Source organism: Gopherus flavomarginatus, chromosome 16, assembly GCF_025201925.1.
Source record: "Gopherus flavomarginatus isolate rGopFla2 chromosome 16, rGopFla2.mat.asm, whole genome shotgun sequence".
Lineage (NCBI taxonomy): Eukaryota > Metazoa > Chordata > Testudines > Testudinidae > Gopherus > Gopherus flavomarginatus.
Window position 1 is genome coordinate 18,261,164 of NC_066632.1, and position 16,948 is coordinate 18,278,111.

The window sequence follows — 16,948 nt, forward strand, 5'->3', positions numbered from 1 at the left end:
GAGACGCCCCTGCCCTCTGCAATCTCCCCTGCCCTTAGAATCAGAGAATCATAGAATATCAGGGTTGGAAGAGACCTCAGGAGGTCATCTAGTCCAACCCCCTGCTCAAAGCAGGACCAATCCCCAACTAAATCATCCCAGCCAGGACTTTGTCAAGCCTGACCTTAAAAACCTCTAAGGAAGGAGATTCCACCACCTCCCTAGGTAACCCATTCCAGTGCTTCACCACTCTCTGAGTGAAAAAGTTTTTCCTAATATCCAACCTAGACCTCCCCCACTGCAACTTGAGACCATTGCTCCTTGTTCTGCCATCTGCCACCACTGAGACCAGCCGAGCTCCATCCTCTTTGAAAACCCCTTCAGGTAGTTGAAGGCTGCTATCAAACCCTCCCTCACTCTTCTCTTCTGCAAACTAAATAAGCTCAGTTCCCTCAGCCTCTCCTCGTAAGTCATGTACCACAGTCCCCTAATCATTTTTGTTGCCCTCAGCTGGACTCTCTCCAATTTGTCCACATCCTTTCTGTAGTGGGGAAGCCCAAAACTGGACGCAATACTCCAGTTATGGCCTCACCAGTGCCAAATAGAGGGGGATAATAACTTCCCTCGATCTGCTGACAATGATCCTACTAATACAGCCCAATATGCTATTGGCCCGCTGCTGACTCATATCCAGCTTCTCATCCACTGTAATCCCCAGGTCCTTTGCTGCAGAACTACTGCTTTGCCAGTCGATCCCCAGCCTGTAGCAGTGCATGGGATTCTTCTGTCCTAAGGGCAGGATTCTGCATTTGTCCTTGTTGAACTTCATCAGATTTCTTTTGGCCCAATCCTCCAATTTCTCTAGGTCACTTTGGACTTTATCCCTACCCTCCAGCCTAACTACCCCTCCCCCCATCTTAGTGTCATCTGCGAACTTGCTGAGGGTGCAATCCATCCCATCATCCAGATCATTAATGAACAAAACCAGCCTCAGGACCAACCCCTGGGGTACTCCACTTGATACCAGCTGCCAACTAGACATCGAGCTGTTGATCACTACCCGTTGAGCCCGACAATCTAGCCAGCTTTCTATCCACCTTATAGTCCATTCATCCAATCCATACTTCTTTAACTTGCTGGCAAGAATACTGTGGGAGACCATATCAAAAGCTTTGCTAAAGTCAAGATATATCACATCCACCGCTTTCCCTACATCCACAAAGCCAGTTATCTCATCATAGAAGGCAATCAGGTTGGTCAGGCATTACTTGCCCTTGGTGAATCCATGTTGACTTCCTGATCACCTTCCTCTCCTCCAAGTGCTTCAAAATGGATTCCTTGAGGACCTGCTCCATGATTTTTCCGGGACTGAGGTGAGGCTGGCTGGTCTGTAGTCTGTGGTCACCTTCTTCCCTTTTTTAAAGATGTGCACTACATTTGCCTTTTTCCAATCGTCTGAGTCCTCTCCCCAATCACCTCTAGTTTTCAAAGATAATGGCCAGTGGCTCTGCAGTCACATCAGTCAACTCCCCCAGCACTCTTAGATGCATTACATTTGGCCCCTTGGACTTGTGCATGTCCAGCTTTTCTAAATAGTCCTTAACTTGTTCTTTCACCACTGAGGGCTGCTCACCTCCTCCCTATACTATACAGCAGTCTGGGAGCTGACCTTGTCTGTGAAGACAGAAAGGGGGGTGGGGGGAAAAGCATTAAGTACTTCAGCTTTTTCCATATCATCTGTCACTAGGTTGCCTCCCCTATTCAGTAAGGGTCTCACACTTTCCTTGACCTTCTTCTTGTTGCTAACATATCTGTAGAAACCCTTCTTGTTACCTTTCACATCCCTTGCTAGCTGCAACTCCAGCTGTGCTTTGGCCTTCCTGATTACACCCCTGCATGCACGAACATTATTTTTATACTCCTCTCTAGTCATCTGTCCAAGTTTCCACTTCTTGTAAGCTTCCTTTGTGTGTTTAAGCTTATCGAAGATTTCTCTGTTAAGCCAAGCTGGTCGCCTGCCATATTTGCTATTCTTTCTGCACATCAGGATGGTTTGTTCCTGCACTCTCAATAAGGCTTCCTTAAAATACTTCTTTCCCCCTCAAATTAGCCTCCCAGGGGATCCTGTCCATCAGTTCCCTGAGAGAGTCTAAGGGTATGTCTACATCTACAATTTTGCAGCGCTGGTTGTTACAGCTGTATTAGTACAGCTGTATAGGGCCAGCGCTGCAGAGTGGCCACACTTACAGCAACCAGCGCTGCAAGTGGTGTTAGATGTGGCCACACTGCAGCGCTGTTGGGCGGCTTTAAGGGGGGTTCGGGGAACGCGAGAGCAAACCGGGGAAGGAGACCAGCTTCGCCGCGGTTTGCTCTCGCGTTCCCCGAACCCCCCTGCAAACCGCAGGGAAGGAGACCTGCTTGCTCGGGGGTTCGGGGAACGCGAGAGCAAACCGGGGAAGGAGACCAGCTTCACCGCGGTTTGCTCTCGCGTTCCCCGAACCCCCCTGCAAACCGCAGGGAAGGAGACCTGCTTGCTCGGGGGTTCGGGGAACGCGAGAGCAAACCGGGGAAGGAGACCAGCTTCGCCGCGGTTTGCTCTCGCGTTCCCCGAACCACCCTGCAAACCGCAGGGAAGGAGACCTGCTTGCTCGGGGGTTCGGGGAACACGAGAGCAAACCGGGGAAGGAGACCAGCTTCGCCGCGGTTTGCTCTCGCGTTCCCCGGACCCCCCTGCAAACCGCAGGGAAGGAGACCTGCTTGCTCGGGGTTCGGGGAACGCGAGAGCAAACCGGGGAAGGAGACCAGCTTGATTACCAGAGGCTTCCTCAAGTATGCTGGGATACCTGCTTATTCCACGGAGGTCAAGAAAAGCGCTGGTAAGTGTCTACACTTGATTACCAGGGCTGGATCACCAGCGCTGGATCCTCTACACCCGAGACAAAACGGGAGTACGGCCAGCGCTGCAAACAGGGAGTTGCAGCGCTGGTGATGCCCTGCAGATGTGTACACCTCCTAAGTTGCAGCGCTGTAACCCCCTCACCAGCGCTGCAACTTTGTGATGTAGACAAGCCCTAAGTTTGCTTTTCGGATGTCCAGGGTCTGTATTCTGCTGCTCTCCTTTCTTCCTTGTGTCAGAATCCTGAACTCGACCATCTCATGGTCACTGCCCCCCCAGGTTCCCATCCACTTCTACTTCCCCTACCAATTCTTCCCTGTTCGTGAGCAGTAGGTCAAGAGGAGCACGGCCCCTAGTTGGTTCCTCCAGAACTTGCACCAGGAAGTTGTCCCCAATATTCTCCAAAAACTTCCTTGGATTGTCTGCACACTGCTGTATTGCTCTCCCTTCTCCCTCTCTCCCTCCCTTCCCCACGCCCTTAGCTCCCTGCCCCTCTGCAATCTGACCTGCCCTTCCCCTACCTCTGCATCCTCAACTCCCCTCTGCAACCTCGGCTTTGCATTCCAGGAGCCTCCAATCTGCCATCAGCTGCACTCAGCTCTTTCCATGCAATCAAATTCAGTTTCATGTTTGCTCATTTTATCTTTGCCCCGGCTTTCCTGCCCAGTGCCCTTCCGGGCTGGTTAGGTGCCAGAGAATTTGGACTGGCTGTTCTTATTTGCAAGAACAAATCCAGACTGGAATCTGTTGGATCCATCTGCATGAAGTTAATTACCTCAGGGCCAGCTATGCCAGGGAACATCGTAGATCCAGGAGAGATCCTAACAGCAAGCCCCCAGAGAGAGCCTGATCCTGCTTTAAAACTGCTGATCATTCTTGCACCAAACTGGCGCTGCGAAAAGAGGGGCAGAGTCAGAGACCAGGAGGGATCACCAGGTCATCTGGTCTCACCTCCTCCTCCAGCCCAGCCAGCACCTGCACACTACACCAGACAACTGAAATGAGTGCAAAGTATTTCAGCCCATGGGAGACTAGACTATTTTGTGCCACAGGCAGAGAACAGGATGGATCAAGGGGCACCAGTGCCAGAGGTTGATTAAATGAGATAAACCCAGATACTCATGGGAAGTAACCAGCACCCACATGTTGCAGAGGAAGGTGACACCCCTACTCCCCCATCCCTGAGTCACTGTCACTGACCTGGGGGAAAATCCCTTTGTGACAGGTTCCCTGGGGTACAGCGTGAAACTGGGTTACTGCTAATCCCTCTGTCTTGCCAACCTGGGCTCCCTCTCACACTGATGTGACAAACTGCAAACCCCTCCAGGTCCTACATTCAACACAAACATCCACGGGCAGGGACACACCCCGCTGTGTTACATGAATGCTTCTCCCAGCCACTCACGAGTAAGGCTACGTTTATGTCACAGAGCTCATGGAATCCGTGACTTCCAGAGACTTCCCTGACATTCTCTGCTTCAGCCCCAGGGGAAGCAGGACTCGAGCTGGCAGCCAGCCGGGCCCAGGCAGGGCTCCAGCAACAGGAGACAGCAGCAACAGGTGCCAGTGGGCCCCCTGAAAGGTTCCAGTAACAGGTGACGGACTTCTGAGAGGGCCCTTCTCAGGGTTCCAGCAACTGGCCACAGCCTCGCGTGGGTGAGTGGGGGTAAGAGGGTGACGCCTCAGGTGGGTGGCTGGGTGTGTGTGTGTGTGTCCCATTTTCTTTTGGGGAAACATGGGCACCCTGGAGCCTCCAGCTGCCGTGGGCGGAGGGGGAACCCCACAGCTCCCAGCTACCATGGTGGCAGGGGAAACCATGGAGCCACAGCAGCAAAAGTCACAGACAAGTCACGGCTTCCGTGAATTTTTGTTTATTGTCGGTGACCTGTACGTGACTTTTACTAAAAATAACCATGACATAAGCTTAGCCTTACTCATGAACCAACAGAGAGGCTCAAGCCAATTGCCCCCAGCTTCCCAGCCTTCCACCCCCATCTGTACCGTCCTGCCCTGCTCAGAAGCCTGACCAGTGTAAATTTATAATCCAGTCTGCGCCTCCCTCAGTGTGGAGAGGACAATGCGCCAGTTTTTGTACACTGAGCCAATCCCCTAAGCGCTTCAAGAAAAACACACTGTTTTAGGTAAATGATGAAATAGATTTATTAACTACAGAAAGATGGATTTTACGTGGTTATAAGTGGAAGCCACAAAAGGACAGAGATGGTTACCAAAGAAAATAAAAATAATCACACAATCTATATGCAATAAACTAAACAGGATTTGAATCAAACAATATTCTCACCCCCACAGTTCGTAATGCGCAGAGTTCCCTCCTGAAGTCTGGACCACTCTCCTCAGATTAGGGTTGCCAACTTTCTACTCACAAAACTGAACACCCTTGCCCGGCCCCTTCTCCAAAGCCATGCCCATGCCTATGTCCTGCCCCATTGCAAAGGCCCCACCCTTGCTCACTCCATCTCCCCTCCCTCTGTCGTTCACTCTCCCTACCCTCACTTGCTCATTTTCACCAGGCTGGGGCAGGGAGTTGGGTTCATGGGGTGAGGTCTCCGGCTGGGGGGGCAGGCTCTAGTGTGGGGCTGGAGGATGAGGGATTTGGGGTGCAGGAGGGAGCTCTGGACTGGGGCAGGGGTGCTGGGGGGGTGAGAGCTCTGGCTGGGGGTGCAGACTCTGGAGTGGGGTTGGGGATGAGGAGTTTGGAGTGCAGGAGGGTGCTCCAGGCTGGGACTGAGGGGTTCAGAAGGTGAGAGGCAGATCATGATTGGGGCAGGGGGTTGGGGCACAGGAGGGGGTCAGGGGTGCAGGCTCCAGGTGTTGCTTACCTCCTGGAAGCACCAGCATGTTCCCCCTCTGGCTTCTACACAGAGGCATGGCCAGGCATCTCTGTATGCTGCCCTGTCTGCAAGCGCCACCCCTGCAGCTCCCATTGGCCATGGTTTCCACCCAATGTCCCATCTCCAGCCATGGCCATCCCTGGTGCTTCAGAGGAAGGAGATAAAAAAATCCCACCCTGAATACATTGCGGGGGAGGATCACTTCCTGACCCCTGAAAGGGCCAACCAAAGCCCTGAAGCATGAGCAGTAGGGACATAAGACATAAATCAGCAGTGAGCTCTGCCCCACTATTCCTGGGGGCAAGAAAAGAATTGCAATAAACAATTAAAAATTCTGTACCAAAAGAAGAAAAATTCTGCACACAATTTTTTACAATTCTGCAATTTTTTTTGTCAACATAACATGACAGAATTACTCCAGTTTCATCTATTTTAGTCATTTATTTCAAAATACCTGTCAGCAAGTATGTCTTCAGCAGTACAGACACACACAAAAATTCCCCCAGGAGTAGAGAGTTAAAGAAACCCGTATGACAACCCAGTTCTTGTTTCTCTGCCCCTTCTCCCCCAGAGCCCAGCCAGGGGGGCAGACACCCACAATCCCTCCCCCACCGAGCCCAGGGATCCCGAGGAAGAAACAGCCTGATGCTCAGTACCAGGCTTTCAGGGAGTTCCCTGAGTGCCACCCTCTCCGTCCCTCAGGGCATGCTGGGAACTGCAGCTGCCAGGAACCCTCTAGCTCCCTCCACCCTCCCCCTCTCCCCAGTAGTGTCTTCTATGTGCGAGCTGTGCTGTGCTGGATCCAGTGGCCCCTAGCAGCACTGCAACCCATTTCTGTGGGGGAAAGGAAATTCTGCATGCACCTTTATTTCTGCAAAATTCTGCATTGCATAGTAGTGCAGAGTTTCTCCAGGAGTATACATTCTGTTCTGCATGAGGGGACAGAGCTGCCCCACTCCTACCTCCTCAGAAACACCCGCAAAACCCTGCCCCTCCACACCAAGCAATAGCGAAAAAAAGGGACCGAGTGTCACTCTCTCTCACACACATGACTTCCCATCCCCTCCCCCAGTGGTCATAGAATCATAGACTATCAGGGTTGGAAAGGACCTCAGGAGATCATCTAGTCCAACCCCCTGCTCAAAGCAGGACCAACCCCAACTAAATCATCCCAGCTAGGGCTTTGTCAAGACTGACCTTAAAAACCTCTAAGGCAGGCAGTTCCACCGCCTCCCTAGATAACCCATTCCAATGCTTCACCACCCTCCCAGTGAAAAAGTTTTTCCTAATATCCAACCTAGACCTCCCCTATTGCAACTTGAGACCGTTACTCCTTGTTCTGTCATCTGCTACCACTGCGAACAGTCTAGATCCATCCTCTTTGGAACCCCCTTTCAGGTACTTGAAAGCAGCTATCAAATTCCCCTTCATTCTTCTCTTCTACAGACTAAACAATCCCAGTTCCCTCAGTCTCTTCTCATAAATCATGTGCCCCAGCCCCCTAATCATTTTTGCTGTCCTCCGCTGGACTCTTTCCAATTTTTCCATATCCTTCTTGTAGTGTGGGGCCCAAAACTGGACACAGTACTCCAGATGAGGCCTCACCAATGCCAAATAGAGGGGAATGATCACGTCCCTCGATCTGCTGGCAGTGCCCCTACTTATACAGCCCAAAATGATGTTAGCCTTCTTGGCAACAAGGGCACACTATTGACTCATATCGAGCTTCTCATCCACTGTAACCCCTAGGTCCTTTTCTGCAGAACTGCTGCCTAGCCATTCGGTCCCTAGTCTGTAGCAGTGCATGGGATTCCTCCATCCTAAGTGCAAGACTCTGCACATGTCCTTGTCATCAGGTTTCTTTTGGCCCAATCCTCTAATTTGTCTAGGTCCCCCTGTATCCTATCCCTACCCTCCAACGTATCTACCAATCATCCCAGTTTAGTGGTGATTTGCGTTTCTACTAGCTGCTCTAGGTGCCCAGACTGACCTGCCGGTGCTGCCAGGGAGGGACATGTAGCTGCTCTTGTGGCTTTCCTTTGCTTCCCCGTCAGAAGTACTTTTTCTGTGGGGAAGCAAAGAAATCTGTGGGGGACATGAATTCTGGGCATGCACAGTGAGGCAGAATTAATCCCAGTAGTACCCCATGCCATAACAAGTAACCCATCATACAGTTACACTCACAAACATCTGGCTCTCTCACATTATGTGGTTTGCTCCGTGGCAGAGATGGCAATTCCCTGCAGTGTGCTTGGGAGGCCTTACTGAGGTACACTGACATATCTGTGGGTCCACTGGATTAAACAAATAGATTATGTATTATTGTGGGCCTGGAGGCTCAAAGGACTACACTGACCAGTGTGGCAGACAAAAATGGATGTTTGGGGCAATAGGAGTGAAGTGGATTTCCTGCAAAATATCTGGGAGGAGGTGAATGAAATTCCCTCCCACCCTGCCCCAGCTCGGGGGACCAATTATGCAAAACCTAGTGGTTGTGACACTTTTTCAGGGTTACTTGCGGTGTCCAGGGTGAATTACTGCCCCCTGCTGACAGCAGGAGGGAGCCGTGTCTGTCAGTGCCCACCAGGGGAAATTCTCTCTACCCACTGGCTACAGGCAACACAGGTGCTCTGCTCCAGGCTGTTTCCTGCTGCAGGTTAGCAACTGACACAGCTTACTTTGTTACCCCGAGCGCCTTGCCCCCTATCTTCCAGACAACTGCAAGATACCCTGACCACTGCCTCTGTAGAAAGAGGGCCCCCCAGTTCACTGGTTTCATCTCAGTCACACTCTCCTTTGCACAAGGCATGCAGGTTAGAGGAAAGCCAAACAGAAGTTTATTTAGCAGAGCTTGAGATAAGGGCTTGGAAACATAAGGTAAACTCCTCCCTCCTCCTCATGCAATCTACAGTCTGTACAGCATAAAAAGTGATTTTCCTGTCTAAGAAGATATTTCTCATTCTCACCTTCTCACCCACTGGTTAGTTTTTGCAGTGTGTATCCAGCTCAGAAACCTGGGACCACCTTTTCATGAGACACCTCCACTGGTCCAGTCACTCCACTGTACTGGATCATCTGTTTGGGCCATTTCTTCTCCTCTTACAGTCACAAGCTCTTGTCTCTTAGCCCAAGGGGCCCCCTCTCCCCAACCTCTCCTGGGTTTGTTTTTGTAAATCTCCAGCCTGCATCCTGTGCAGACAGTAAACACAGGCTGTCTCCAGGGCTGTTCATTGTTTTTACCTTGATTGGGTAAGCTCTCTCTCCTCAGGTGACAGGTTTCACTCCCAGCAGATTTGAATCTTAATACCCTACATGTCACATTGCTCTAAAATAGCTTCCTGTGCAAACAGCTGGCAATAACCATGACAATCAGCCAGCTCTTAGCTTTCTGCAGAACCTCACCCTCAGGCCCCTTGGTGAAGTACTGAGAAGCTAGTTGGTCATAGGGAGATATACCTGACTGGGTATGTCTGTGTTACCCAGCTGTACCCAGCGGAGCTTTTGAAGTCTTACCTGAGGTGAGCCTTGGTCTGCCAAGCACCTGTTCCCGGAATCTGAAGATCAAAGGCCCAAGCTGTGTAAAGGAGAGACTGACCCATCACTGTGCAGGGTTGTTCTGAACTTGTAAGCACAGGAAAACCCTGCATGTGGCTTAAAGGTCTGGCTCTTAGCAGAGCCCTGGCTGGAGTTGGTGCTTAGCAGCTGCACGTAGGTTCCTTGATTGTGTTTAATGCGTGTTCTCTGATATGCTTTCACTTTGAGAATCAATGCGCTTGCTTAGAAAGAGTGGGTGGTACCATCACTCTAGCAGTTACAACAGGTCACAGCCTCTGAGGCAACAAAAAGGGCAGACACAGGCCTGCTTAGATCTGCCTTGGTGGGGACATCACAATGTAGGCAGGGAGCTGTGCAGCCCATAAAACCCTGGCCAGGACGGAGATTAATCCAGGTCTCTGCCTAGGCGAGGTGATGGCTGAGAAGCTAGGAGCGGGTGCCATTGCTGGACCATGGAGGGGGAATACAGGTGCTCTGGACTATGAAACCCCCACAACTCCTATTGGAAGGTCGCTCCAGAACCTCACTGCTCTGACGGTTAGAAACCTTCTAATTTCCAGCCTGAATTTGCTGGTGGCCAGTTTGTACCCATTTGTCTTTTAGCTTCAATATCTTTTCACCCTCCCTGTTGCTTACTCCCCAATGTATTTCTAAAGACCAATCATATCCAGGGGAGTGGGAATAATTTGTATAGCCGGGGTGCGGAGAGCCATTGAATCAAAGTGTAAACTCTGTATCAGATGGAAGCCTCTTCAAGTCGTGTGTGTGTGTGTGTGTGTGTGTGTGTGAAAGCACTCCTAGTTCTAGCACCTATGATCAGACCCCCACTCAGCCTTCTTTCTGCCACACTACACAAGCTAAGCTCTGCCAGTCTCCTCTCCATCTTTCCTGTTGAATGGAAAAGATCTATCCCCCACTCTCCCCTTAGCTAACTCCTGCCATGTGTTTGGGAGGGGAGGGGGCGCTTGCGAGTGAGCAGTACGCAGGTATGTTTGCTGGGGCCAGGAAGTACCGTGCCCAGCTGTCATGGAGCCACCTGGCGATGCTCTGAAACTGCTCCCCACAAAGCCAGTCTGGACTTTGGGGAGCCTCCTCTCCCTTGGAGCAGAATTGTTCAGGGCAAGAAGCTCACATGTCTTCACCTCCTGGGTCTCTCCTTGGAACATTCAGCATTCTCTCCCCCTCCGTGCGCTTCCCACAGCGAGTCCACCCCAGCGGGGTCCTGGGGAAGCCACAGGGTCCTGCACCCCCACTTTGCAGTCAGACGTGACTCTCAGCCAGCCAGTAACACAGAGGTTTATTCGATGACAGGAACAGGGTCTAAAATGGAGCTTGTAGATACAGCGAACCGGGCCCCTCAGCCGGGTCCATTCTGGGGGGCAGTGAGCCAGACCCCCACGTCTGTGCTTCACTCACTCGTCCCCAGCCAGCTCTAGTCTAACCACCCCCTCCAGCCCCTGCTCTCTGCTCAGCTCCTTTCCCGGGCCAGGAGGTCACCTGATCCCTTTGTCTCCAACACCTTCAGCTGGCACCTTTGCAGAGGAGGGGTCCAGGCCATCAGTTGCTAGGAGACAGAGTGTCAGGCATTTAGGTGCACTGGCCCCTTGCTCTGCAGCAACCACACACCCTTATTCTACCACCTAGATACTTAAGAACTGCATAGGGGACACTGAGGCACCAGCACAGTATTCAGAGCAAACATTAAGAACATTCCCAGTTCGTCACACCAGCACAATGGGTTCCCGATCCCTGACTGGTGTCTTCTGGCACCACCACATTATAAAGCATAACAATGATAATGCCGCGTGTAGGGGGCTCAGGAGTGACTTGGTCATACATGGGTGAGGAGACGGGTACTTGCTTCCCTGCTGCTCTGCACAGGGCTCTTGCTGCTGGTGGAGAGTGGTGACCCCGCAGGCAGAGACAAAGGGATGGGAGGGGGATGATGCTGGCAGACAGGAGTCAGCTCATGCCAAAGTCCCCATGTCTTAACAGAACAATGACAAGTACACAGCTGGATCAGCCTTGCTCACCTGTGTGCTGTGCGCTAACAATGGGTATTGGGTGTTTAGTGTTTAGACTCTATTGTGAGCTGCTGCAGCATTAATCTCACTTAGAGCCTCTGGATCCCATATTGTAAGGTAATAGTTGAGCATTGGCATTGTGAGCCTCTGAACTGTGTAAATCACCAGCCAGGAGGGAGCCATTAACTAGTGCAAAGTGCTGGTCTCCAGCAGAAGGTGTCACATCCTGGCCAATAGGGAAGGCCCATCAGTGGACTATTGTGGAACATTAAAGAGCAAAAGACTTTGTTGCTCTGTTCTTCCCCTAGTGAAGATGAGTCATGCAAGTGGGTTCCTCCCATCAGCTGAGTTCACAGCTCAGGGTGTCTGTGGGGAGGAAATACAAGCCCCTAACATGAAGGGAACTGGTATCTATGCTGCTTGGACTCTGCAGGGGAAGGTTTTTAAGCATAAGCAAGAGATCCCCAGCTGCTTAGCCTGGGTTAGCACTAAAGGACATTAAGGGCATGTCTACACTGCAGTAAAACACCGCAGCTGGCCTTTGTCAGCTGACTCAGTCTCCCGGGGCTATAAAATTGCAGGATAGATGTTCAGGCTTGGGCTGGAGCCTGGACCCTGGGCCTTTCCTGCCCCTTCCCTGAAGGTCTACACTGGAATTTTACAGTCCCACAGCCCCAACCCAAGTCAGATGATATGGGTCAGCCGTGAGTGTTTTATTGCAGTGTAGCCATACCCATAGAGCTCGCTTATTATACAAGCTTCTATTACCTTTTGAAATTTAAGATTGTAATTCAGGGGTAGGCAACCTATGGCACGCGTACCAAAGGTGGCATGCAAGCTGATTTTCAGTGGCACTCACAATGACAGGGTCCTGGCCACCAGTCTGGGGGACTCTGCATTTTAATTTAATTTTAAATGAAGCTTCTTAAACATTTTAACAACCTTATTTACTTTACATACAACAATAATTTAGTTATATATTATAGACTTATAGAAAGAGACCTTCTAAAAATGTTAAAATGTATCACTGGCACACAAAACCTTAAATTAGAGTGAATAAATGAAGACTCGGCACAGCACTTCTGAAAGGTTGCCGACCCCTGTTGTTAACTCATTTGTGTATGTATGTTTACCTGCTTCACCTTGGTAAATAACTCTCTGGTCTCATTTTCCTATTTAGTATCAGAGGGGTAGCCCTGTTAGTCTGGATCTGTAAAAGCAGCAAAGAGTCCTGTGGCACCTTATAGACTAACAGATGTATTGGAGCATGAGCTTTCGTGGGTGAATACCCACTTCGTCAGGGAGCTCACGGTCCAATATGTCTGTTAGTCTATAAGGTGTCACAGGACTCTTTGCTGCTTTTACATTTTCCTACTTAGTAAATCTGTATGTAGTTTGTTATAGGATTGGCTACAAGCGTGGTCTTTGGTGTGAGGTGTCATTTGTTACCGTGTCTCCGTGGGTTACAACTGCGAATACCAAATTCAGGACACACTACTGAGAAAGAGGGCAGACGCCCCCTAAAGCTGGTGGTTATTCTCCCAGAAGGTATACCAAACCAGCAACACAAGTAAACTTCTGTCTCACCACACTGGCTAACAAGAAGTCAGAACTGCAGCATCCTTGGGTAATCCAGTTCTGGATTCAACACCCAGAAACTAGATGTAATGATGAGTGGTTATTTAAAACCAATTTCATCAGCCAAAGGATTCTTCTGATCCCAAAGGACCAGCCACATACCCGGCCAATGTATAACTGAGATCTTGCCCAATAATCATGCTGTTGCCAATCCTTTAGTATCTATTATCTAAAGATTTCTTATAAAAAGAAAGATGAGAGTTAAAACTGGTTAAAGGGCTCAAATACATACAATAAATGCAAGGTTCTTGGATCAGGCTTGTAGCCGTGATGGAATAAACTGCTGGTTTGTTAAGTCTCTGGTTGCTTCCAAATCATTGGAAGGTCCTCAGTCCCTTGGTCAGAATGCTCCCAATAATGCTCCCAGAGGTCTGAGCAGGAAAGAGGCAAAATGGAGATGTTTCCAGGGCCTTTTATAGCATCTGCCAAATGAAGGGAAACCCATTGTTCTAGTTTGTGGAAAATTACAGGTAACAAGATGGTATTTGGAGTCACATGTTCACGCATGCTTTGCTTAGTCATTGTAGAGGCCATTACCCCGACACCAGTTCAGCATTTCTCTCATGTGGCCACCAGAGACTTTTCTTGCGGCCACAGTCTACTGGCCTGGAGGGCAGGGGGGAAGAGCAAAGTAGCAGCCACTCCCACTCCCTGTTGATCCTGGATGCCCTGACTTGGTGTTGGTCACTGAGACCACCAGCAGGGGTTGGGCCTTGCCTCCCTTTGAAGACACCTGAGGCACAACACTGGAGGAACAGTTCTCCACCTTCCCCGGGGTGGTGGGGCTCAGGCTTTGGGGTTCAGCTCTGGGGTGGTGGGAGTGGTACAGGGCTTCAGGTTCCAGTCCCGGGCTCCAGCTGTGCTGTAGCAGGCCCCAGACTCCGGCAGCTGGGGTCAGGCTCTAGCCCCCCACTGCCTTCCCTGGCCTCCCATCCAGGGCTTCATTTGTCCCCAGGGGCAGAGTAGGTCTGCTGTGAAAAGTGATACTTGTATGTTGGTTAATATCGCTTTTCACAACAAACTTATCTGGCAATAAATAAATGACAATGACTTGGACATGGGTATGTGCATATTTATTTGTTTTTCCTAAAGCAAATTAATTATTTTAGGAACAAGTGCGAGACAGGAAGAGCTAGTGACCACACTCTGAGGCCACCAAAAAATTTGGGCTTGTCTACACTGACAATGCTAAAGTGCTTTAGCACTTTAACGTGGCTTGTGCGGTCACGGCACAGCACTGGAAGAGAGCTCTCCAAGAGCTTTAAAAAGCCCACCTCCACCAGGAGCATAGCTCTCAGTGCTGGGGCACTGTTTACACTGGCACTGTCCAGCGCTGAAACTTGCTGTGCTCAGGGGTGTGTTTTTTCACACCCTTGAGCGAGGAGGTTGCAGCACCATAAACATTGTGAGCTAAGTGTTCCTTGATGAGCCATTTAGCTTGAATAGTCCCTTCAGGATGTGCAGGCTAAATACTTTGTGGGTGTTACCACAGGAGCAAACATCTGAAATACAGGTACATAGTTAATATTCATAACTTCAGATACCAAAATGATACATGCATATAAATAGCATAATCATAACTTTTCCATAGACACCTTATTTTACATACTTTGTGCAAGATTTGTTGCAATTATATAACTGTGGTCGCAACAATGATCTACATGGTCACATTTTAATCAGATAACATCACACCATTGACTTGGGGTAAGTGGCTGGTCCTTTGGGATTGGAAGTAACCTGACTATTGCTGTGATCCCTGGTGTAAGGGACCATCTGTCACAAAGAGATGCTCACCTGGGTGGTGAAATAGATGGGAATACCCAGGGGGACTGCGTGTGACTCAAAGTTAAGGCTGGTACAGTGCCTGAGGAGTTTACACTTAATGGCTGGTTGCAGAAATCTCAGTATAGCCCTCACAGCCAATTTGGGGGTTGTGCCCTGCCTCCTAACAGCCTGCCCTGAGATTTGTACCATGCTCTTGAGTCACGGCAGGACAGCTTGATGGGAGGAGTTCCAGGTGGACAAGGCAACAGGACTTGGTGCTTGGTGCTTTTGACGCACCACCACCACCCCAGGGCTCTCCCAGACAGGTACTAAGGCACATGTTAAACCTGTTCTAAGCAGCACTGGAGTCTGCGGGCACCACGAATCAGTCTCATCCCCATGTGGAGGGGCAGTGCCAGGCCTCAGGACTCTTCTAAGTCACCCTTTAGCCTGGTGGTAATGGCCCACGACACCGGGATGGATTGTACCCCATGCACACACATTGAACAGCATCATTTCCACCCCTCTTCCCAGCGCTGCGCTGCTCTTGCTGCTCTCCCAGGTGCCTTTGCTCAGCCAGCAGAGAGCCATGCCACAGCCTGCAACTAGCTGGCACAGTGAGATGTATCTGCCACTGCGCTTTGAAGCAGGGTCCCATTCTGATCCCTGGCAGCAGGGGTATTCCATGACTCAGAGCCTGAGAACACCCCTCACCCCTGTGCTCTGTCTGCTGCAGCCATCCTCCTCTCACCGTAGGCTGCCCACTGCACCTTGAAACATGGGAACCAGCCAAGGCCTTGAAGTGGGTCTGGAGTTACATGGGGAGCCGGAGCACCAGCATGCCGGGCTCCCCCAGGGCAGCATTGCCTCACACGGGGCCAGTGAGTCCTCCATAGCCAAACCCACCAGAGCACATGTATAGCCAGGAATTGAAAGCTGTTCTTCCCTATTTTTCCATTGGAACCCCCATTGCACGGGACTCGCAGATGGGCACCCCCTCCTGTGTTCCCTGGGGCCGTGCCCAGCTGCCACTATCCCTGTCCCTCAGCAGAAAGGGCGTCCATGCAGGGCAGGGTCCTTTCCTCATGTGGAAGCTTGGATTTTCCTTGGGGCCTGCAGGACAGACAGTTCCTTGCCTGGGTCCTGGTCTCATGTGCAGAGCACTTTAGCTCTGGCTGTCACTGTATTTTGCCTTTGTTTCCTGGGTGTGCAGATAGCTCATTGTCTGAAGCCCAATACCCTTCAGGCTGAGGCTGTCTGAGCTGGGCTGGGATCTGTCCCATGTCCAACATGTCATCTAAGCACAGGGTAACTGAGGCTTGCCCCATGGGAGGCGTTTTCCTGGTCACTACGGCAATCTGAATATCGTTCTTAAACTCTGGCCACACATAACAGAAAAATAGCCATTGTAGTCTGAGGACTGACAATATTTTGTGCTCTGCTTCTGCATTTCCAGCTGAGGGAAAAGACATTGACAGAGCAGGCTGACACCACTAATAATATCCCTGCGTAAGCATGGAAGTGACCATGCTAATTTCAAGCTCCATTAGAAACCAGCTTTGCCAGTGAGGGGAGGCACAAGGCTTGAAGGATGGGTTAGGAGCCAGCTCTGAGGAAACAGCTGCAGCAGGCAGGAAAATAAAAGCCTCCCTTCTTAATCAAACTGGGTGGAGAACAGATGTTTTGGTTCTCTGGCGATTCCAGGGGTGGCTCGTCCAGGCTGAACCAAAATCAACATTTTTTTTAAAATTTCAGCTAGTTGAAAAGTCAAAAAATGTCAATTTGGTTCAAAGCTCAACATTGTGTGTCGACTGGATTCGCAGCGTTTCATGTTGATGTTGTTTGCAGTGTTTGTATGTAGCTGTGTTGGTCCCGGGATTATAAGAGAGACGAAGTAGCTAAGGTAATATCTTTACTGGACCAACTCCTGGTGTGGAAGGCACCAGCTTTCAGACTACACGGGGCCTTTCTTCAGGTCTGTGGAATGAATTTTGATCTTCCATTTGGTTTTGGGCATTTGACAAAAGTGGAGGAGGGGCAGAATGACAGAACATTGGTGGGGAGGGACCTTTCACTTGGTGATTAGGGCATTTACCTGAACTGTGGGAGACCCCGATTCAATTCCCCCAGACCCCTGGATATGAGGTGGAAAAGGGATTTGCAGTTGGGCTAAGGGGATAGTCTGGGGTAGGGCTGCCTCAGTCTCTCCTGTTGATGCTCTTTCACTTTGCATCAGATGA